Here is a 23,968-nt window from a genome sequence, read left to right as displayed (position 1 = left end):
AGCAGGAACATACGAACCCTAAATCTGGGGGCACGTGGGTGGCTCAGTAAGTTAAGCATCTGCCTTCAGCCCAGGTTATGATCCTGATCCCGGGGTCCTGGGATTTAGTCCACTTCGGGCTCCCTGCTCAGCGGGGAGTCGGCTTCCCCCTCGGCCCCTCCCCCCCGCTTGTGCTCTCTCTCTCTTCCCCCCACCCCCGCCCTGACAAATAAATAAAATCCTAAAAAAAAAAAAAAAAAAAAACCCAAACCAAAAAACAGACCCTGAATGTGGTTAGTAGTAACATTGGTACTCAGACCATCATGGTATAGCGCTCTTTCAAAACTTTGCAGTAGCAGTTATGGAAAAGTACCAATACCAAGAAAGCAGTGCTATTAGAAACAAAATGTACTAACAATGAGCACCTTTATAGTAATTATTTGCTGGCTACAAAGATGAACATGATGTTAAAAATGAAATACTAAAACTTTCAGAGTTTTCATTTTGGTCATTCTGTGCTGAGGTCATAATGGAGTTGTAATTAATTATTTTATTGTGGCTATTTTATTTCCACACCAGAAATTCATCTGGAAATTATGGCACAACAAATAGCCCTGGAATCATGATGGTGGTAATTATATCCGTGACATAATTGTGCAAGTCTAGAATAATGAGGTTATTTTGAGGGAAGTCCGCTTCAGTGGAATAGTCAATGCTTTGCAAATGTAGAACAAGCCAGAAAGGAAAGAGGCCTAATAATGGATTTGTAACCTATAATGGAAATAGGTGAGTTTTCAGGAATATTTTGGAGATTAAAAAATTAGACTGCCCCGACTTAATTAAGAATTTTTAACCAGATATTATCAAAGTCATTAGTAATACTTTTGGTTCCAACAGGGTTTTTTTGTTTTGTTTGTTTGTTTGTTTGTTTAAATAAGCATTGTTCATCTCTAGCCTGTTGTTCAGTGAAGCCTTGATTTCTCACGTTGGAAGTAACTTACATTCCCAGGTTTGCTGTCCTCCTTACTGTAGGACTTACTCCCTTTCTGGAATTTCCCTCACAGGTTTTCTCTTCTGCCATGAACATCTCCAGGGGTCAGGAGCTTGCAATGCCCAAGTAAATGTTATTTTAAAGATTTTATTTATTTATTTGACAGAGACAGACATAGCAAGAGAGGGAACACAAGCAGGGAGAGTGAGAGAGGGAGAAGTAGGCTTCCCACGGAGCAGGGAGCCCAATGTGAGTTTCGATCCCAGGACCCTGGGATCATGACCAAGCTGAAGGCAGACACTCAACGACTGAGCCACCCAGGTGCTCCCCAAGTAAATTTTATGCCCCATTTTATTGTCAGGACAAGCTGAGCCTAAAGGAGGCAAATGGGTAGACCAAGGTCTCTGGTTCAGAGGTGGGCCTTGAGTTAACCTTGACAGTGTACACCATGCATTCAACTCTGGTCAGGACTCTGGTCAAATCATCCCATGCTCACCTAAGCTGCCCAGTCTTTCCTTCTGATAGTCCACCATCAGCATACCACAGGACCCCTTCAATGGGATCTCACTGCAGAGGCCCGCAGAGTGTACATGATTTTACCGTTAGAGCTTCATTCCTTGTGGTGTGTTGAAAACAGCAGGGATTGTGGTCATTTGGTAGACTGAGGGCTATATCCCTACTCTGCTAATTCATCAGCCTTGTGGTCCTGAGCAAGTCATTCTGTGTCCTCATTTAAGATGAAACTGGTGGTACTTATTTCAGAAGATCATGGTGAAGGGTAATAAAATGGATGCTTATGGAGCCCTTGCAAGGTGTCAGGTGCTGTTTTAAGTATTACGTACATCTTAGCTTCCTGAAGTATCAGAACAGCTGTCTGAGGCAGGAGCCAGAGGCAGGCCCAGAGAAATTAAATGATGTGTCTGGGGTCTGAAGCTGGTATGTAGACGATTCATTATAAATTAGTTCCTTTCCTTTTTGGTTTTATGTCCCTGAATCCTTTGCTAAAATGTGAGCACCTTATGAAGGGAAACACAGCCACCTCCGTAAGGGTGTTGTGGCTAATCGCTTGGCTCAAGTGTCTGCCGGCGGCGGTGCTGGGAAGCAGGTGCAGATGGGGTGTGGGCCGGTCAGATGGAGGGAATGTGAAGATGACGACCACAGGCTGTAACATTATCCAGACAGATTGGCTCCACTAAGACTTGGGGATGGGGCGGCAGGAGGACTGGCTTGAGCACGAAAACCAGGGCAGGAGGCACAAAGGCACGACGACTGGGAGGCACTCAGTTCAGACTGGATCGTTCTGCCTTGGCTGGAGCTGGCCCCTTCCTTTGGCTTCACTTTTCTTTTTCTTGGTTCTGGAGCAGTGAGGTCTACACACATACCAGCAGGAGAATAGGACTCTGGTCCTTTTTCCTTCTTGGTTAACCTTAAAGGAACTCTTCTTTCCACATCCTGAAAAAAAGGAAAAAGGGAGAGAAGGAACAGTGACATCCCATAGCAAAACTTAAAGGGAGTGGGGTAGGGGTTGCTGTTGGCCGAGACACGGACCTGGCTGGACTCTGGAGCGGGGCAGATGGCGGGGCTGGGGAGTCTCTTCTGGAGGGGAAGGAGGTGGGCTGCGAAGAGCCAAGGGGTGAGGGACTGCCCCCGGGAAAGCGAAAGGGAGCACTGTACACCTACTGCCTTGGGTGGAAAAAAGCCGGAGCAGATGAGGTCACTTAGTAGAAAAAAGTGGTGTGGGACAGAAGCAGATGGAATGTATGACATGAAGATCTTTAAAAATGCCATCCACGAGTGTATTTGCAGTAATAAATCCCATCCTCAGACACTGATCCGTAAAGCCTGTTGCTCTCATAGGCCATGTCCTGGCTGCAGGGACATTTGGCCCCGGAAGGCATCCTGCGGAGCTCTGAGCCCCACCCCCATGCCCACTCCAGCCTCTTTATAATCCTAAAAGCAGGGGATTAGAATCCGACGTGGGTCCAGTAAAACTATATTTCCGCATTTCCAAATGATTTCTTTCCCAGACAGGGCCAGGTTTAGGAGCAATGGAAAGATAACGACCTGACAAGGTATATGGTGAGGCTTGCCTTAGGTTGATAGACTTGCCCATCTTTTGTTGGTTTGTTTTTTAAACCATGGATTAAATTCAGAGTGAGCAACCTCCATGCAGAAGTCTCTACCAGAAAATAGTAGTGCATTCTGATGACACGGTGTCAGCTGTCGTGGTTTCCTGTTCAAAGCACGGATGCTTCCACACCTTCTCATTTCGTCTTTATGTCATCATTGTGTCGTTAGCAGTTAGGGTGTGAACATGGAGATTTCCCATTTCTGTGGATTTCACTAATTGGAATTTTGTGGTGATTGAAATGGTGCGGGGAGATGGTGGAGACCAGGGTTTTCTTTAGCTAGTCCTACTTACAGTGAAATGGAGAACTGAAGGTGTTCGTGGAACAAACAAGATCACCTGCAAGGTGTGGTGTTAGAATGTTCTAAAAAAAAATCTTTTCTAAGAATTTCAAATGCTTATGAAAGACCTGTATTTTTATAAACAGTGACTACTTTTAGTTCTTTTGTTTAATCACGAAAGTGGAAACCCTGGGCGCCTGGGTGGCTCAGTGGGTTAAGCCTCTGCCTTTGGCTCAGGTTATGGTCTCAGCGTCCTGGGATCGAGCCCCACATCGGGCTCTCTGCTCCGCAGGGAGCCTGCTTCCTCCTCTCTCTCTGCCTGCCTCTCTCTGCCTACTTGTGATCTCTCTCGGTCTGTGTCAAATAAATAAATAAAATCTTAAAAAAAAAATAAAGTGGGAACCTGTAGAACTCAAGGCTGGACAGTCCCTTTATCAACCAGCTTTAAGTCACGTGGGAAATCTCCTATATCATTGATCTCCACCCCCCCCAACCTCCCTGCCCCAGCTGCTTTCCTAAGGCCTACTCCCAACTTCCCTACACACTTCCCTGCTCTTCCTCTCCCCCACACGTCACTACAGGGCATGATACCAACATATGCTTTTCATTCATTTCGTGGACAACTTTGAAGTTACTTGTAAAGCTGGTGCCAGGCCTTGGGACCTGAAACAGCTTTTCTGGAGAGCCCCGCAGGCTCAGCAAACAGTGATCATCGGGGCAATGCCCCGATCCCCCCCATCCCGTGCTCCCTGAACTGACATTGGGCAGGTGTGGCTGCTTTGGAGAGCTTGTATAAGCTGGGAGGAAAAGAAAATATCTTTAAAATGCCTTTCCTTGGGAGAACCACCCCCCACCCCCCCAACACAGGGTCCTAAGCCTACAGCAACACTGGGAGCCTACCTCCCAGTCTGCAGCTTGTTCCGAATGCCTGTGCTGCCTACAAGGGAAACGGGGAGAGATGGGAAAAACCCAGCTCCACCCATTACCATGAATCTCCTTGGAAGGTTTTTGTGAAAGAGGCTCGGGCATCCAAATCACACCCCTCACCCCCTGGGGCTCATTAAGTCCTAAGAAGGTGAGCGAAACAGATTTAATATATAGTTCACTTTAGCGAACATATTAGTTTTAGGTTAATTTTACATAACGGTAGGGTTGGATTTTTATGTGCGTTTGTGTATTTCCACAGTGCTGCGGGGTTCCTCAGAGAATTTGCGTGCACTGGACAGTTGCAACCGTTGTATGGGACTTAGGAGCATTATTGTATATTTTCAACTCTGACTGTGCGTTGCCGATCTGTGATCTTTGCTTTCTGGGCTGCATTGCTGATGCTATTGGGGTTTCTCCGATGCCGAGTTCAGGAATGGACGGCAGCCTGCTTTCCACCCACCCCTTCTCCCCATGTGGGGACGACGGAAGAGCTGCGGGGAGTGGGTCCACTCCCTCCTTAAAACTGGAAAAGAATGGCCTCCACACACCCCCTCGCTCCCCCTCCTGCTGCTCAGAAGCAACAACAAAACCCTGGCTGAGCTGTGGCTTCAGTTCGCCATCCCTGTTTGGTGGCGCATGGCTAACTCCTGAATTCCCGTCCTGAAGATGATCTCTTGCTGATTGTAAATCCCAAATAGGCTTGCTTCCCAAAGCCACTCGCTAGCGAGCAGATAGCTGGTGTTCTTGCCTTCCCGTGGTGGCCCCGTTTGCGTGCTGGATGGAAAAAATGCTCCCTGATAGAGCTTTTACGGAGTTCATGTAAACCCCGCCATCTCCTCGTCTTCACTCTTCAGGGACCGAACTAGGTCATTTGGGGACAAGGCCCTGAGTCTCTGGTTTGGTTTGCATTTTACTTCTTTCAGTGTCATTGATGATCTGCGGTAGCATGTTCTTTAGTTCCAGAGGTCACAGAACGTCTCCGCGGTGGGGACACAGGGCAGGTCGTAGAGAAGTCGGTGCGGTGGCTGGGAGAAGACCACACACTCTGGGGGGACAAAGGGGCATCCCCAGTGTCCTAGGCAGTAGTGGATGGTCAACTGGAGGAATGAACTTGGCACTCCAGGAACTTAAAGTTCAGGGGGGAAGACACCCCAGAGGGGGACTTGGAGTCCCAGGAGGAGGGGTGGGGCGAAGAACAGGTGCACCTAGATTAGGAAAGCCGGAATAAGGGGTAGACGGAGAAGAGTGTTTGTCAGATGAGGCTGCGAATATAACCGAATCACCAAAGGACCCATAGAGCTTGGCAGCCTGCTCCCTTGGTAGTAAGGAGTGACTAGAATATTCGGAGCGGTGGTGGGGCTTGATCTGCTGGTTCCACGTGTGGGCGACTGGGCAGAAAGTGGGTGTGAATCCTGGCTCTGCCATTCACTTGCTCTGTTACTGGGCAACCTTTTTGAACCTCTTTGCCACCATCTCTTGCTCTGCTATGTGGGGACAAGGAGGACACCTTCCCCAAGTTGTCCCAAGGATAAAGGAGTCACCATATGTAAATCCCTGGCATGGAGTAGCGCCCCCGAGGGCTGGTGGGGATATGACCTGCCATTTAGGAGCAGCACACGGGATGGTTGGAGTGAGACATGGCATGGAGACGGGGGACCTGGTTTGGGGCAGTCTGGTCGCAGTTCCCAGAGAGGTGCCCCGGGGGACCCTGGTCCTCTGAGTTCCTTTGGAGGTGGGGGGGTGTGCGGTTAGGAATATCCTTGCCTGCTTCTCGCTAGCCTCGCCTGTGAACCCAGGAACCGACCTGAGAGAAATTTCCGGAGGCAGAATAACCTGGGCCTGATGAAACTTCAGAAGCGTGATATTCTCTCGTCTTTGGGATAACACGGTTACTCGGGCGCCCGGTTGTTCTAACGGGGAAATACGTAATTGGATCTCAGCTGGCTAGGCTTCCTTGCAAACGAAAAGAAAACTGCCATTTTTAGAGTTTTATGCAGGTTTCTTTGGGGAGATGCAGACCGATATCATAGGGATATTTGCCTTTAATTTAAAATGAGTTTCCTTGGAAATCCATTGGATTATATGTCTAAACTGTAATGTCGAGAAAACTCTTTTCCGAGGCACTGAAGTATTAGTCCATCAGGGGTCTGTGCGAGGCAGTAGGGACTCTGAGCACTGAATCCCACCACCGGGCTGGATGCTGCTAGCAGGGGATTATCTAGGACGAAGGTTTAGGCGGTTTGGAAAACAATTCAGCAAAGTATATAAAGGCAGTGGGGGAAATGGTATTGCTTTTTTTGTGTGCTGCCAACCAGGTTTGTCACACGGATTAGTAATTTAGATAGGAACAGCCATGAATCACTGCTTAGAGTTTCGCATTTAATTTTATCCTGGAAGCAATTTCCTTTCAAATTCTCGAGCTGTAGTTATCATTAATGAATTAAACATTATGAAACCCAGAGAACCGCTAATTCATTTTGAAATAAGTAGACATTTACGTCCGAAAAAGAAACCTTAAATTTTGTTCAGTGGTGTTTAATATTTTCAAGCTGACAAAATGTGGAATGGCGTTTCGCAGCCGCGTGTTCCCAGAATGGTTTAGTGGCTGGTCCCGGCACGTGTGTGTGTCCGCCTGGCATCTTGGCCGCAGGTTTTTAAGGGGCATGAAAGAAGAAATCCAAGTTTTCTCGGTTGCCAGCCGACTGGTTGTTTGTCAGAGGGGAAAGATTAAAATATTTGGAAAAGGCAGCTGACCAGAGTCCGAGCTCTCCACCCAAGGGCCTTATCTCCAGGGCCTTCCAGCTTAACTCTTTCCCTCCTGTCCTTTCCTGGGGCCCTGGCATCCCACTGGGTCCCTGCCTTCTCCTGCCTTCTCAAGGGCTGCTTCCGGAGAGAGCTCACTCAGGCACGGAAGTCGCTGGACACCGTGTGTGGGAGCTCCAGCCTCTGGAACCCCGGAGTCCAGTTCAGGAGAGCACGCCCCAGTGCGGGTGACGGCTGGGTGGGGACACGGCGGTGCCTAGAGACTTGCGGGCACATGGGGAATACACACGCAGACACCTTATATTTCAAGCTAGAAAACACATGCAGTTTGTTTAGTTTTTTTCCCCTGAGAGATACTTGAATATAAAAAGCTGGCCAGAAAATGGGCAGATTGTGTCGATAGCCATGTTTTGTGACTGTTGTTACCTTCCAAAAAGGGAAAGGGGCTATGAGTCAGGGCCAGCAGATTTGATTTGGTTGGACATGGAAGGGGTCTAGAACTTTCGTTCAGCTTGTCTCCCTCTCCCCCCAAACTCCAGGCAGGATTCACCGTCATCTCAAGTTCTTTTTGGAATGGTCATCTCATCTGTGGGCAGCCTGCGACCTAGTCTGAGCCTCAGTTTCCTTGTGTGTAAAATAGGGATGACAACACCTGCCCTCTTTCTCTGTCACCCAGATAGATGGTCGTGATGATGAGAGGAGATCACGGATATGGAAACATCTGTCTAGTACCTTTCAGAAGTATGTGAGGCAGAGAGGCGCTAGGAGGCTCAGGATGGAGAAGGCAGGACTTCCGCCTCCGTTCCCTCCCCTGCTCAGGACCTGGATTAGTTTCACTTGTCAAGGGGAGGAAGGTTCCTCTGAGGGATGCAGAGCCTTGTCTTTCTTCCCCCAGTTCATCCTGGTGCATAGCCGCGCTGAGAAGATGTTCCAGAGCGTAACCATATATTTTTCTTATTTGGTGCAGTTTCCAAATCAAGAGATTTTTGTGATTCCTTGGTTTTCCTTTCCACCCTATGTTAATAAGGTACAAGGAACTGGGTGGCTTAAAACATCAGAAATGTATCCTCTGACAGCTCTGGAGGCTGGAGGTCTGAATTCAAGGTGTCCGCAGGGCAGTGCTCCCCTGAAACCCACCGGGAGGGGAGACCCTTCCTTGCCTCTTCCAGCTCCCGGTGCTGCTGGCAACCCCTGGCTCGTGGATGCATCTGATTGCCGCCCGTGTGTCATAGGACCCTCTTTCCGCAGGTGTCTCTTCCCCTCTTGACAAGGTCACCGGCAGTGTTGGTTTGAAGGTCCTCCTCATCTTACCGAAGCACGTGTGCGGTGACCTTACTGCCCAGCGAGGCCACATTGGGAGGGACAGCGGGCTAGGACGTGAACATGCGTTTTTTGGGGACTCCGTTCTGTACCCCCTGTGCGTGCACACGTGCGTGTGTGTACACACACACACACACACACACGTGGATTGCTGCTCATCTGCTCACACCACAGCCTCAAGCTCCTTTGCAGAGGGCAGCCCGTGCCAGCCTGGACAGGGAGGCTGCTCCTCTCTGGCTTCTCCCAGAACGGATAGCTTGTGTCTCTGCTGACAGCGCCTCGAGGCCCCCCCCCAGAACGTGGTCTGCGAGAGTAATGCCGCCCCTTGGAAGCAACTCAGAGCTAGAATTAGCTCCGGACAGCCCTCTCCTGCTCTGCTGCGGATTTCACTGACGTCAACTAAGCCCGAAACCAAGAAGCTTTGATGGGACCGGTGGGAAGTACAGAAGTCCTTCCAGTTTTTATTTGAAACAGTTGGTTTTATCAGAAGTACTCAGTTGTGAATTTGAGCAAATGCATCCTGTGGCCCCTTCCGCGAGGTGGAACATGTATGCGGTGGCTTTGGAGTCACGCGGGCAGGTGACTGGGACACCAGGGAGCCCCCGTGCTTGTCCATGGAGGGGGTCAGCCCGCGTGGGCTGGAAAGGACCTGCTCCACCCACTCCCGCAGGGGGTAATTGACAGAACTCAGTGCGCAAGACACATGGTTTCCCCCAAGATGGTTCGTACTGTAAGCACGAAGCCAGGAGACTCTGAGTTATTCCCAGTTTTGCCCCAGTCTTGCCAGCAGAACTGAGGCATGGTTCTTAGTAGAACGGGATCCTCGGCTTCTCCTCTCTGTGTGAAAATAGTGAAATTTGCTGCATCATGGTGTCTGCAGGGCAATTAATAGGTTGCTGTGTGCGAGCCGCTGGCCGACCTCAAGTAAATAGTGAGGGTTGATAGTGAGGACAGCCATTCACTAGCTCTGTCTCTGCCAGTAAATGGAGTTTAGGCTCAGACAAAGGCATTTAAATAAGAACCTGGCCTGAAAGGTAGAGGGTCACTTGAAGAGCTGCTGGTCTTATTCTCAGGGCCCTGCCAGGCCCGGAAGGAGTGGGGTGCCCTTGCCCTGTGGGACGCCTGGGTGGAAGTGCACCTGCATGGTAAGATAGAGGAGCCGCGGGAAGGTTCTGGGCTTGGGGCATCCCCTTGGGGTGATGACTTGTTGATAGGAAGTTGAAGGAGGCAGGATTGGGAATATTTTCCTGGTCCTAGGCTACAGGGTTGAAGGGACAGCAGGTTGGGGGAGGGAGAGGCAGCCAGGGGTCCAGTGAACCTGAAGGTTAAGGAATCAAGAAGGAACACAGTGTAGGTCGAGGGGTGCTGGCAGGAAGTTAATGCTGAGCTGGTGTTCTGGACGACTTGGGCGGGGTGCCAAGGGGTTGCACCCAAACTCCCCAGACGTCTCCACTAAGGTTAGTGTTGGTCCTAGAAATTGGGTAGGTGGGAGGGATTCCTCATGAGAAAAGAGGGCTGGGACAGCCTGACTCCAGGTTGGGACAGAGCCGTCATCTTACCCTGCTTCATTTATTTGAATAGACTTCGGGACTTGGTAGCAGAGACCCCAAAATAAAGCTAAAGTCCTGTCCACCATCTGAGCATAGACTAGAGTTGTTCCTGCAACTGCTGTTTTAGTTGTCCTATTCCTTAAAATCACAGGGCAGGTGCATTATTTGGGAAAACACAGTTGAGGGTAGATGTTTATATACTTCCATGACAGATTGACCTCAGATGACTACTGATTAACAGAGCTGGGACTGAGAGGTGGTACCATCCCCAAGTAGAAGGAACAAAAGTCCACAGTCCTATTTCTGATTGCTGGCCAGGGCCTGGAAGACGTGGAAATAGTGAGGAACCATTTGCTGCTTTTGTGTCCTGTACAGGCAGATCATGGCCAGGAACCATGAGGCTTGAGATTTCAAAGAAATAATTTGTACACATAATGGAATATTACTTAGTCATTAAAAAAAGAATGAAATCTTGCCACTGGGGACAACTTGGATGGATCTAAAAGGATTATTAGGCTGAATGAAGTAAGTCAGACAGAGAAGGACAAATGCCCTGTTTCACTTACACCTGAAATCTAAAAAACGCAACAAGGAAAAACAGAACTAGATTCATAAAAACAACAAATGTGGTTGCCGGAAGGAGGGGGGAGAAGGAGCAAAATAGGTAAAGGGGATGAGGAGATACAAACTTCGGTTGTAAAACGAGTAAGTCCTGAAAAGTACAGTAACACCAGGAATGATCACGTTGTTTGGGGACCCCACTTACCATGATGAGCACCGAGTGACATCTGGAACAGTCGAGTCACTATGTCGTACACCCGAAGCTCCTCTAACACTGCATGTCAATTACACTTCAATTAAAAAATGTAAAAAAAGGAAGAGTAGGTTATGAGCAGAACTGCTGTTAATACAACAGACTGCGAGAAGCATTCTCTTGCCTGTCTCTGCTTGCAGAGAAAACCCTGTCTGTGTGGCTGTTCAAAATGGGCTTTATTTTGCCAGGAGCCAAACCAGAATGTTCTGAGGCCTGAAAGGTTCAGAAGCAAGGCCCAGACAAAATAGATGACAGCTTTTGATGTGAGAATTATTTTAGTTTCATCATGAAAACAAAATCACCTAGACCGTGTTTGATGTCCTAGGGCATCGAAGTAAGGAGTTTGGTGATCAGGGTTTTTGTTGTGACTCAACTTTGGATGAATCATTTAATTTCCTTAAAGTCTCAGTTTTTCTCATCTGCAAAATAGGAAAAATTTTCTTACACTTTTTCCCTTTTCCAGTGTCGGGGGTAATCCACTGAGTAATGTCCACGACCCTGGAAACTGACGTGTTATAAAACTGGTAAGTAGGGATTATCAGCATGAAGGTGAAAGTCACATTCTCCCTCTTTTATGCCTGTTCCCTGGCATCTTATTTTAATTATATTCACTCCAGAGTTTTGATGGAAAAATGCTTGTTTTTCCGTGTTTTACTACTTAATTAATCTAAAATGTTACCCTGAGTAATGGCACTGTATGTAGACAAGGGCTGTTCCAAGAGGAGAAATTGTGCAGAAGCATGTTTGTAAATAATGCTTAGGTGACACGATTGTGATAATTATGGCTTTTTGAAGATGAGTTTTATAGCAAGTCTTCAATTTTCCTGTCACTTTTTTTCTGGGCTCTCCCACTTAAGCAAGCACATTTGTTTCATGGAACTTGTTGTTCGGGGATCTGAATCCTGAGTGAGCTCAACAGCTCTGTGAATCCACTTTTCATTTGCTGTGGCTAATTTTGCAGACCCTCAAGAGGACAGAGGTTGCTCTACTGTCCCCCTTCCCCACCCCAGGAGGGGACAGGAGGAAGAAGGTGTAGCAAGTCCCTAACCACTCAGTCTCTAGCTCAAAGGAATAGCCATCTCTGCATCAGACTGTCCTTGAAGGCTGTGGCGAGAAGGGCCGTAGTGATGATGCTTTGATGATGCTTCATGTGGAATTCCCATCCCAAGGATGTCCACCCCCATTTCAGCCCATCCCTTCTGTGCCTGTACTTGGGAGGCTCTGAGTGCTGGAGGCAGCATGAAAACACAGGACCCTCCTGCACTTAAGTATAAGCACCCTCAGGAGTCTTTGAAATAAACTCTTGGGCCCCCCGGGTTTTGTAGCTTTCCCTAAGGGAGGACACATTGTCTGTTGCACCATGTTGTTCTCCAGCTTATGTGTCTTCTCCAGCTTTTAGTTGTTCGGTCTTGACCATCAACTTCATTGTCTTCACTTTCTTCACCAACTCAGTTGGAATCTAATTCTAGGTAGAAGTCAGCCCGTAAACTTTGTTAATGGATCTTTTGAAAGCTCCTGGAGTCAGAATTGGAGGAGCCCTTGGAGGTCATCTCGTCCAGCCCTCTCACCTTCCCAGAGAGAGTTCTGTGTTTCAGAGAAGTTGAGTGATTGGTCCAGGTGAATTAATGGCAGAGGCGGGACCAGAACCCAGGGCTCTTTAACCACCTGGATGTTGGGAAACATGGAGTAAGGAATATTTAGCAGGTGTTCTGTCTTTTAGTTGAGCTGGGTTATATCTAAATGACATGGATTAGAACATCCTAATTTTATTTTTTATTATTTAAAAAAATTTTTTTTCAGTGTTCCAAAATTCATTGTTTATGGACCACACCCAGTGTTCCATGCAATCCCTGCCCTCCTTAATACCCACCACCAGGCTCACCTCCCCACCACCTCCCTCCAAATCCCTCAGTTTGTTTCTCAGAGCCCACATCTCTCATGGTTTGTCTCCCGCTCCGATTTTCCCCATCTCACTTCTCCTCTCCATCTCCCAATGTCCTCCATGTTATTCCTTATGCTCCACAAGTAAGTGAAACCAAATGATACTTGACTCTGTCTGCTTGGCTTATTTCACTCAGCATAATCTCTTCTAGTCCTGTCCATGTTGATAAAAAAAGTTGGGCATTCGTCCTTTCTGATGGAGGAATAATACTCCATTGTGTATATGAACCATATCATCTTTATACATTCGTGCGTTGAAGGGCATCTTGGTTCTTTCCTCAGTTTGGCGACTGTGGCCATTGCTGCTATGAACATTGGGGTACAGATGGCCCTTCTTTTCACTACATCTGCATCTTTGGGGTAAATACCCAGCAGTGCAATTGCAGGGTCATAGGGTAGCTCTAATTTTTAATTCCTTAAGGACTCTCCACACTGTTTTCCAAAGTGGCCGCACCAATTTGCATTCCCACCAGCAGTGTAAGAGAGTTCCCCTTTCTCCACATCTTCCCCAACGCTTGTTTCCTGTCCTCTTACTTTTGGCCATTCTAACTGGTGTAAGGTGGTATCTCAATGTGGTTTTGATTTGAATCTCACTGATGACTAATGATGATGAACATTTTTTCATGTGTCTATTAGCCATTTGTGATCACCAAGACAGCATGGTACTGGCACAAAAACAGACACATAGGCCAGTGGAACAGAGTAGAGAGCCCAGATATGGACCCTCAACTCTATAGTCAAATAATCTTTGACAAAGCAGGAAAAAATATACAGTAGAAAAAAATCTCTTCAATAAATTGTGCCGGGAAAATTGGACAGCTATGTGTAGAAGAATGAAACCCAGCCATTTTCTTACACCTTACACAAAGATAAACTCGAAATGGATAAAAGACCTCAACGTGAGACAGGAATCCATCAGAATCCTAGAGGAGAATCTAGGCAGTAATCTCTTCGACATCGGCCACAGCAACTTCTTTCAAGACATGTCTCCAAAGGTAAAGGAAACAAAAAGGGAAAATGAACTTTTGGGACTTCATCAAGATCAAAAGCTTCTGCACAGCAAAGGAAATGGTCAACAAAACAAAGAGGCAACCCACGGAATGGGAGAAGGTATTTGCAAATGACGGTACAGGCAAAGGGCTGTTATCCAAGATCTATAAAGAGCTCCTCAAACTCCACACACACAGAACAGAAAATCACATCCAAAAATGGGCAGAAGACATGAACAGACACTTCTCCAAAGAACATCCTAATTTAATTATGAGTTTATGGTTGACTCCTGATAAACCAGATTTCCTGTGTAATGCTACCTTGTTGAAAAGCTTTAAAAATGCATTCGTTTACTTTTCTGAATGAGTGGCCCAGACTGACTCTCAGATGTCAGGGGATCTTGCTGTCCCTGAGAGTCATTCCCAATATTGGTTCTAATCATATGAAGTGATAGATTCAGAGCCTGGATTTGGCACGAATATCCCAGCCTTCCCCCGCTCTGCACCACATTAGCTTATTTAAAATAAAATATTCTGGTTGTTTGAATTATTCCACATGACCTTTAAATCCTTGTTTGCCGTTATTTTATAGTTCTGGGTATGGAGTTGATGTGTTCTCTCAGTCCTGGAAAATCATGTAACTTGCTGGTGTTACACCAGTTGCATTCTGATGTGGTATTGATTTTTTTTTTTCCTTCCCTACCATTTTCACATCAGATTGAACAGACTCAGGCCAGATATAAGCATGGCAGTGAGATTTGCTTGTTTACCTTCTCCCATTGTTAAAGTGGCTGTGATTCTGCACCAGGTTCTCCTCTCCCTGATGTGCTTGGGAGGGGGGAGTGTATGAAATCCCAAGGCATCAGTGGAGGCGTGACCATCACATTAGAATGTTCTTTTTTTTTTTTTTTTTAAGATTTTATTTATCTAGTTGACAGAGATCACACACAGGCAGAGAGGCAGGCAGAGAGATGGGGGAAGCGGGCTCCCCATTGAGCAGAGAGTCCGACGCAGGGCTCAATCCCAGGACCCTGGTATCATGACCTGAGCTGAAGGCAGAGGCTTTAACCCCCTGAGCCACCCTGGCACCCCTAGAATGTTCTTTGTGTAGAAAGCCTTACTCACTACTTCCTGATGACCCCAGCTAAAATGATACCACATTCTAGAAGACCACTGTCTGGGCTTCTAAGTACATACTACCTCCTCAGTTGAGAAGAAGAGAAAGTAGTTCTGAATAGGCTGTTTGAAGCAGGCAGGGTTTGGACATCATGGATTATAGATTTTTCTCAAGATGCTTATGCTTATGTCTTAGTAAGTTCAGATTGCTTTGCTCTCTTAAAACCAAGAGCTCGCCTTTTCTCTCCATATTTACTACCTTGTGCCTCTATGAGATAGTGTGACATCGTAGTTTGTATAATGAATTACTGCCTCAGGGGGCTTGCTGGACAGTAGGGAAGGGGTCTGGCTTCAGGCATGTTACCAGGAATAGTAGTGCATGGACATTTCCACTTGGCACATATTGGCTGAGGAATAGAAATAATGATTGAGGCTGAGTGAAAACACTTCTGGTTAACAGTGTGGTGGAAACTTGGAAAAGAAAATAATACTGCAAACATCACCTTATTGTGGGGAAGCAACACTTGGGGCAGAGAGAAAGTGGGACTGAGAGTTAGGAGGTCAGATTGAAATTCAGCCTTGTCCCAGACATGGGACCGGGTTAAGTCATGCAACCCTGACCCTCAGTTGTAATGGAAAAAAAGGATGGTGGCCAGGGGGGATGGGCAGAATGGTAATAATGGTGTCAGTTGCCTTATTCTGCGGCAGGCTGAATAATGGCCCCGAGAGATGTCCTTGTCCTAAGCCCTGGAGTCTGTGAGTGTTATCTTACAGGGCAAAAGGGACTCTGTGGCAGTGATTAGGGATCTAGAAATGGAGAAATTATCCTGGATTAGCTGTGTGTGTCCAAAGTTAGCCCAAGGGTCCTTCCTTGTAAGAGGGAGGCCCCAGAGGAATATAAGGAAGGAGCTATGGGTTAAGGAATCCAGGCTGCCCCTAGAGGCTGAAAAAGGCCAGGAAACAGATTTTCCCCCTCAGGGCCTCTGGAACCAGCCTTGCCCGCACCTTGACTTTAGCCTAGGGAGTCTAATTTCAGACCAGAACTGTAACAATCAATTCATGTTGAATTTATGAGTGAATATAAATAAATATATAGATGTTAGTGCCTTCAAAATGCATTTTTATATTCATCTGCATTTCCAGGTGAAGGTTGTCTAGGTATATCAGGAAGACCAGAAGAACAATTTCAATTATGCAGTGAACAGATTGGGTCTGAACATTTAAACCCATATATCAAATAATCCTAAATTGTGAAATCATTCCTGGTCAGCAGATCAAAAGTAAATCACTTCTTACTTGAGCGGGCAGGTATACACCTTACTTTCTGTACTTGTGGGGCTCAACCTTGAATGCAGTAGAGTCACTGGGAGGGCTTTTAAAAGTCCCAGTATGGGGGCCCCTGGGTGGCTCAGTCAGCTGAGCATCTGCCTTTGGCTCAGGTCATGATCCCAGGGTCCTCGGATCGAGTCCTGCATCGGGCTCCTTGCTCAGTGGGGAGCCTGCTTCCCCCTCTACCTGCTGTTCCCCCTGCTTGTGCTCATGTGTGCTCTCTCTCTCTGACAAATAAATACAATTTTTTTAAAAGATTTTATTTATTTGATAGGCAGAGATCACAAGTAGGTAGAGAGGCAGGCAGAGGGAGAGAGAGGAGGAAGCAGGTCCCTGCGGAGCAGAGAGCCTGATGTGGGGCTCGATCTTAGGACCTTGGATCATCTCCCGAGCCAAAGGCAGAGGCGTTATCCACTGAGAGCCACCCACATGCCCCGACAAATAAATACAATCTTCAAAAAAAAAAAAAAAAAAAAAGCCCCAGTGTGCAGGCCCCACCCCAGGACAATTACATCAGTACTTCTACATATGGAACCCGAACAATGGTATCTTTTTAAAGCTCTCCAAGTGACTGTAGTGTTCAGCCAAGAATGGGACCCACTGCAGAGTGGTTGTGTCTGCTAAGTAAGATTTCAAATCAGTCTTCTGAAGTCTGATGATCCAGATGTTCTTTGGAGTTTTGGGGAAGATGTTCTGCTGGGGACTCTAGGTTATATCTTTCAGTGATATTAACTTACCAGCTGATGAGCTATGGTTTGATTCTTGCTAGAAAGACAAAAGAAATAGTTAGCCAACAATTCTTGAGATGTTCAGCAAAAAAGATTGGTGTGCCCCGATGGCAAACACAGTTTCAATAAGCAAATACTTTTCTCCTCTATTGCCCAAAGGTTTTGAAAAGCAATAGCGAGGGAGAGAGAAAAAAGACATGGGGACCTTCTCAAATGGTTGATCCCCTTGAGGACTGAGGAATATTGCTTTTACTTAAAATCTGTGTCCTTACGTCTCCAGTCTGGAGGAGAAAGGACTCATTTTGAAATTTCTTCATTGGGAAGCACCATTGACAGAAGCCGTGGTCTTTGAAAGTTCCCTCCTTGTGCCCCTGGGTGCTTTGAGCTGAGATGTGTCTCTGGGCTGCCTGTCACTAGGATTGCCCTGGTCTTTGACAGCTGATGATGTTATCTGCATTGTGTATGTCACAGGGAGTGTATTGGAGATAAAATTGTTTTTATAAATCACAAGGTGTTGCCGTTGTATTTTCAGTGGGAATTCTGGTTGAAGTTAGAAAGATGATAGAAAGCTTGTAGCATAAACTTATTATATTCACGTATAGGAACAATTCAGGGTCCTTATTTTCTAGGTTCTAATGTAGTGACCAAGTAGAAGCATTGGGTCTGGTTTACCTCTAGATGGCATTGGATTTTTTACTGGTCATTTAACCAGTTGGGTTTAATTTTCTTATCTGTAAATGAAAACCTTAATGATTGGCTTTCTTCAGGCCGCCTTGGGTGAATTTGGGTGTCCAGATAGTAGGGCGGTATTAGAAGATGGCTCTGGATTATATTCTTGTAGTTTAAATCTTGGCTCTGAAACACTGTCTGGGGTGCACTCAGAAAACCGTTTAATCTCTCTGTACCTCAGTTTCTGCATCCCCAAAATGGGTGAATGAGATACGTTCTCATAAGACTGTTAAAAGGATGAGGGGAGGCCCATGGAGAACATAGATCAGCTCTTCTACTTCCTTCCTCATCCTTGAATCTGGGCCAGCTCAGGAGCTTGGCTCAGTGTTTTGTTGTTGTTGTTGTTTTCCATTTTTCTTTTTTCCCTCCATCTCTCCCTTCAATAAATGTTTATTGGATACCTATTATTCCTGAGAACTACACTGTGGCTACAGTGTTAATGTGAAGTAGACACTGTGGTCCAGGCTCAAACGGTTTAAAAGTTTGATTTAAAATATTGATACAAAGCGCTGATGGGGAAGGACTGGGTGAGTACAGCCTGTCTGTTTCTGTTTCTGTTTCTGTTAGAGCAGAAGTGTAAGACTTCGCGTGGTTTATCTGTGCCAACCAGAGTCAGAGGGGAAGATGTTTTTTATAATTGTGGATATCAATAGGTGGTCTTAGGGACCAAGTAGGAAGGTCATTGGCATGGCTGATCCACTGAGTGGTTCCCTGGCAAGCTGACATGGTTCTCTGGTCGGATTTGCCACAGAATCAGTCATTTATCAAAGCAAACGTGGTGGCTGGGCATTTCAGTGTGCTTGGCACTGTGCCAGCTGTCCCAGGGCTGTGGTTCCTGCTGGGTGATCTGGTCCCTGCGGGGCAGAGCTTCCGGAGTATCAGAAGACCTTACCATGGAGGCTGATACTTACATACAGAGAATGCTGGTTGGGAGCTTCTGGACTTTTCACCAGATCCCTGACCTCAAAGGAGCATTTGGGGTATTTTAAAGCTCATAAAATTGTTTATTTTTTTAACCTATATTTTAGGTACCATTCATTCACAAGCAGGTTTACTTTGTTGTCCTGAATTTAAACCTTTTTCATAGAAAATAGTCCAAAGTGAAATCCTCTTTCCTCAAGATTTCCCTGGGGACACATTTCTTGTGCTCTAATCAAGTCTATGTAGTTTGACCCTGCTTTTTCAGTCACTTGGGTTTTACTATGGATGAGAACTATCAGTCAAGTTTGGTAGTGAGCATAATACCCATTAGTGTTCTGTTCTTTCTTTCTTTCTTTTTCTTTTTTCTTTTTTCTTTTTAAGATTTACTTATTAGAGAGAGAGAGAGCATGTGCATATGCACACACAAGTAGGGAGAGGAGCAGAGGGAGAGAATCTTCAAGCAGACTCGTTGTTGAGCATGGGGCCTGTCTCGGGACTCAGTCTCACAAGCCCTGAGATCACGACCTGAGGGGCAACCAGGAGTCCGACTTTTAACTGACTGAGCCACCCAGCACACCCCCCCAACCCATTTGTGTTATTTTCAGTTCTTTTTGTAAAGACTAAAAAAGAGATTTTTAAGGTCACAGAATATTTCTGGAGAATGCTCAAAGAAATTTTGTACTTGTACCAATTCTACTTAGAACCACATGTGAAAAATGATAATGGGGATTCTGACGATGATAATGATTACATTCCGCTTTCAAGTGGTTATTCTGTTCCTGATACTATCATGAGGGCTTTGCACGCATGTTCTCATTTGATCACCCAGCAACTGTGTGAGCATGCGTGCTTTCTTAGCGTTCACATTTTACAGATGGAGAACTAGGGCACAGCTAGGTTGGATAAATTGTCCAAGTTGAAATGGTTCACCAGCGAAAGGTCTACCGTTTGTCTCCAGATGGGTCTGACGGATGTGGTTGTGAAACTACCATATTATCGCTTTGGGCAAAGTCCACTTTTAGGGTTGGGGGAAGAAGAGCCTTTGGAAGAGACTTGGAAGGATATAATGAGTAATTCACGTCCATATGTCCCAGACAGGTTTGGATGAAGGGTCATTGTATTTAAAGAGCTGGGGACACAGAGTGGCTGAGAGACAAATCAGTAGAGCCTCTGGGCACAAAGTAAATCATTGATAAAACTTAATCCAGAAGCCAGGTGCTCTCGGAACTCCTGAGGTGAAGGTTTAGCTTACACCCTTGCACCATCCACATCTATTCAAATGCATTGGTGAAGCAGAGATCCCTTTTGTTACGGGTCCTCTGAAATCAGAGGTTTAAGAAGTTTTCATTTGGATTAAATTCTAAAGCTTCTTTTTTCCATATTTTGAGAAAGTGCACAGGCTTTGGCATCTGCTCCGTGGTCAGCTCGGGCAGATTACTTCAAGGCAGCAGTGAATGCTTCCTTTGTGTGGCTCTTGGGAGGAGTGGGTACTAAGGGCACCTAGAACTTTTCAGGTATTCTCTAATTGCTCAGGGATGGTCACTCATTATGCATTTGAAGTAACTTTAGAAGACAGAGCAGGATCCTGAACTGTCATCATGGGCCTAGGGAAATCCTTCAGGGCTGCCTTCCAGGTAGCAGAAATGGAGTTCGTCTATAAAAGAAACTCTCTGGCCGTATCGCATAGCAGTTGCGTCTCAGTGTTTGTGTGTGGGGGACTAGGGACCACTTGCTTTGGGCAGGGCACTTAGTACTTGGGTTATGAGATGTAAACCCACCCCACAACCCACAACCCCCAGCCAGGGCAGCATTTCCCTGACACAGATTTGGCTCCCAGATCCTAGTGGATCCACAGTTACCAGTGAGGGGAAGTAAGGAAAGCTCCCAGCCCTTACCCAGGCTCCCCTGTTCTTCCCTGGACTGGGCAAGACTCCGGGGTCTCCACTGGCTTACAGGGTGTGCGGGACTTTCTCCATTCATCCCTCCTGTCTTCGCAGACTTTTTTTGCGCTGTGTCCCCCTGCCTGCCTCACCTCCCTTGCCCTCTGGCTTCAGGTTGGGTTTGACTACTGGCGGGAGATGGTAGGACCTCTCCTTTCCCACATCCTTGCTCTCTCCCTGCCTGAGCCCCATTTCCCTTCCACCTCTCTTAGCTCCTGCTAGGTAAGCCCACTTTCCAGGTTCCAGAACTTCAACCTTCTATTAATTGTGGTGACAGCTCCCTTCTCTTGCCCTCCAGTACTGGGATTGGTAGGGGTCTTCTACTATTGCTAATCCCTGGCAGCCTTGAGATGACCCTCACCCCCTCCCCGCCGGACCTGTATACAGGCCCTTCCTCATCTCTTTTCAAGTACTTTTCAGGAAGATGTAGCCGTGTCCAGCTTAGGTCAAGCACAGGCTGGATCACTGTGTATGAAAATAGTAAGCATGTGAGTGTTGCTTGCTGTATTCTCTTACCGACTTCCAGTTTAATTAGAGGAGGGTGAGAGCAGAGGAGGGATAGTAATTTATTTTTATTTTTAATTTTTACAGTATTTGACAAATGCATTTCTCTTTTAGGGAATCGTTCAAATGTGGTATAATTATTAATGGTCAGAAAAATGATGGAAGCCTGATATCTCTTGTAAAAATGCTGGGAAACCTAGAAAGCTTTGGTGTGGTGGGACAGAGAGAGGGGGGACAGTCAGTAAGGCCTATTCTTCCTGCCCCCCCCCCAAAGCTTTAGCTGGCTGATGTGCTAGAAGCCCAGAAGCAGGTGTTTTTGTTGTTGTTGTTGTTGTTTTTTAAGATTTTATTTATTTGACAGAGAGAGACACAGCGAGAGAGGGAACACAAGCAGGGAGAGTGGGAGAGGGAGGCTCCCCCCCAAGCAGGGCTCGATGCCAGGACTCTGGGGTCATGACCTGAGCCAAAGGCAGACGGTTAATGACTGAGCCACCCAGGCGCCCCCCAGAAGCAGTTTTTCAGGGGAGCGTCTGGTACGTGCCGGGCACAGCCCTAGATGCTGGGGATGCAGCACCGAATAAAACATTGCATGGAGCTTGTGTTCTGGGTACTTAGGGGGTGAGGCCAAGCAAAAATAAAAAGGTAAATGACATACCTCGTTAAAAGATGCCGTGTCTGGAGAAAGATAAGGAAAGAAAGAGGAGAGGGATGCTGGGAGGCGTTGCTATTTGTAAAAAGGCCAAAGGCCATCAAGAAAGGCCTTCAGAAGGTGGTGCTTGAGCTCAGACTCTGGGTGCAGTACCCAGAGTAGACTGTAGAGGGCAGAGGAGAGGGCAGGGAGCTAGGCTACCATATTGCCAGTGCTCTTGGTGAGAGGGATGGCGGCCAGGGCCCGGTCCGAAGGGAGGAGGGAATCAGCGAAGCTGATGGTGTAGGTGGGATGTGAGGTATGTGAGAGAGAGGAGACACGATGATGCTGAGGGCTGTCGCTTTGTGCTGCTGGAAGCATAAGGTTTCCTGTAACTGAGATGAGGAGGACTGTGGGAAGAGCCGGTTTTGCGGGGAGACCAAGAATTCTATTCTGGACATGTTAACTTTGAGAAGTTTATGGGAGCCCCAGGTGGTGATCTCAGACGTGTGACTCTTGTCCATGTTTGAGTGGTAATTTTAATTTTCAAATTACCCTCCGTGGCTCGCATTCTCTGAGGTGTGTTTTAAGAAAAAGCAATGTTTATACCGTGGCTGTAGTGACTTTGAAAGTGAGCCCCAGGCTGCCTCTGTCTTCCATCGATGCAAAGCCGTCTTCGCACACTTAACAGATCCAAGGACACTTGTGGGAATTTATTCTGAGCCAAGAGACTTTTGGCACTGTTTTACCGGCTCCTGCTATAACTGCACCAAACCTTTTTTAGGGCACAGCTGCGTGTGAGGGCATGACGCAGCGAGGGTCTCAAGTCAGCCCCCGAAGCAGACCTCAAGCAAATGGAAATAGTGCATTTCACAAAGCCCCTGTTTGCTCGTAAGGAAACTTTGCTACCCTTTCAGAGATATTTTTTCTTTTAAATATTATTCTGCTACCGTTTCCTTGTGCTCTTCTCTCCACCTTTCTTTTTGTTTATTCCCGAAAGGTCTGTTTTCTTGTTGGCAATGTCACCTTTGCTCTCAAAGTGAAGTCGGACAAGAAGGGGAAAGAAGAGCAGTGTTTGGGGCGCCTGGGTGGCTCAGTGGGTTAAAGCCTCTGCCTTCGGCTCAGGTCATGGTCCCAGGGTCCTGGGATCGAGCCCTGCATGGGGCTCTCTGCTCAGCAGGGAGCCTGTGTTCTCCTCTCTCTCTGCCTGCCTCTCTGCCTACTTGCGATCTCTGCCTGTCAAATAAATAAATAAAATCTTTTTTTAAAAAAAGAGCAGTTTTTACTGAACACCTATTATGTGCTGATTACTGGGCTGGATGCCTTACCAGTTACCCATTGAGTCCTAAAAATAAAACTTTGAGATAGGTGTGATTGCGCTTGCCTAAGAGGTGAGAAAACTGAAACTTAGGTTAAATGATTGGCCTAAGGCCTCACCCCTAATTAGCAACGAGTTTGAGATGCCAAGTTGAGATGCTGGTGGGTGACTTTCCAGGGTCCAGGGCCTCGGCTCTGCCCAAGGCAAGTTCTGTCTTCCCGCAGTCTAGTGCTTCTGGTGTTAGTGCCTTGCTTTGTCTGGCCTCCTTATGGATGAAGAAGTACTAATACTTCGTGCCTGCTGCCCCTTTGGTAAGTGTTTCCCGGGTTTTCCGTGGTGAGCTCAGTGTTGGTAGGGGGCAGCAAGTCCGCGGGGCGTAGAGTTGGGCAAACCTGAAGGAAGGGGTTACGCGGGAGAGGAATGGGAGGAAGGGGAGGCGGGGGAAGAAGGCTCTTGGCAGCAGGCACAGCAAGAACCAAGGCTGAGGCAGGGCTGAAACCAGGTAGAGGCGATTGCAGAGGGGCGGTGGGGAGGGACGAGAGGAAGGTCTAGGGGAGATAGAAGTGGTCAACGCTGTGGTTCTAAGTGGTGGTTGTACTTTGACTTTCTGTTTCACGGTATCACAGCTGCTCTTCAAGACGGTTTTTTGGGGGCCGCCGGGGTGGCTCAATCGGCGAAGCACTGGACTCTTGTTCTCAGCCCGGGTCTTGATCTCACGGTTGTGAATTGGGCTTCAGGCTGGCAGTGAGCCTACTTAAAAGAAAAAAAAAAGATTTTTGGGAATTTTTGAAAGGGTGGGAACAGGACAGGAGCAAACACAAGCGTGGCTGGAGGAGTGTGCCTGGCCGCACTCTGAGTGGCTTCCCCTCGGGTTCCCACACGCTCGTGCGAGCGGTGCGGGGGAGGCCGGGTCTGAGTGGGAGGAATGTGGGCTGGGCCGCCTCTGCTGCAGGCAGCTGGTATCTCAGAGGGGCTCGTGTGGGTGCTTTAGAGGACGCTCACAGAAATGCTGTTGCAGGGCGCCTGGGTGGCTCAGTCGGTTAAGCGTCTGCCTTCAGCTCAGGCCGTGATC

The 23,968-nt window shown here is 47.2% G+C and overlaps 1 protein-coding gene across 2 annotated transcripts in view; it reads left to right on the top strand.

Annotated features, from left to right (window-relative positions):
- The window catches only part of RNF152 (ring finger protein 152), a 76,992-nt gene that overhangs the window by 18,948 nt on the left and 34,076 nt on the right, over window positions 1-23,968 (top strand). The window contains exon 2 of one of the 2 annotated variants that reach the window (XM_046024720.1): window positions 11,217-11,277. The exons of the other annotated variant lie outside the window; for it this stretch is intronic. The gene's annotated coding sequence lies outside the window, so the exon portion shown is untranslated. The remainder of the gene's footprint in view (window positions 1-11,216; window positions 11,278-23,968) is intronic. 2 annotated transcript variants of the gene reach the window in all.

The sequence above is a fragment of the Meles meles genome, chromosome 12, assembly GCF_922984935.1.
Source record: "Meles meles chromosome 12, mMelMel3.1 paternal haplotype, whole genome shotgun sequence".
NCBI lineage: Eukaryota > Metazoa > Chordata > Mammalia > Carnivora > Mustelidae > Meles > Meles meles.
Note: the sequence above shows the minus strand (reverse complement) of the source record. Positions and strands in the feature narration are given on the sequence as shown.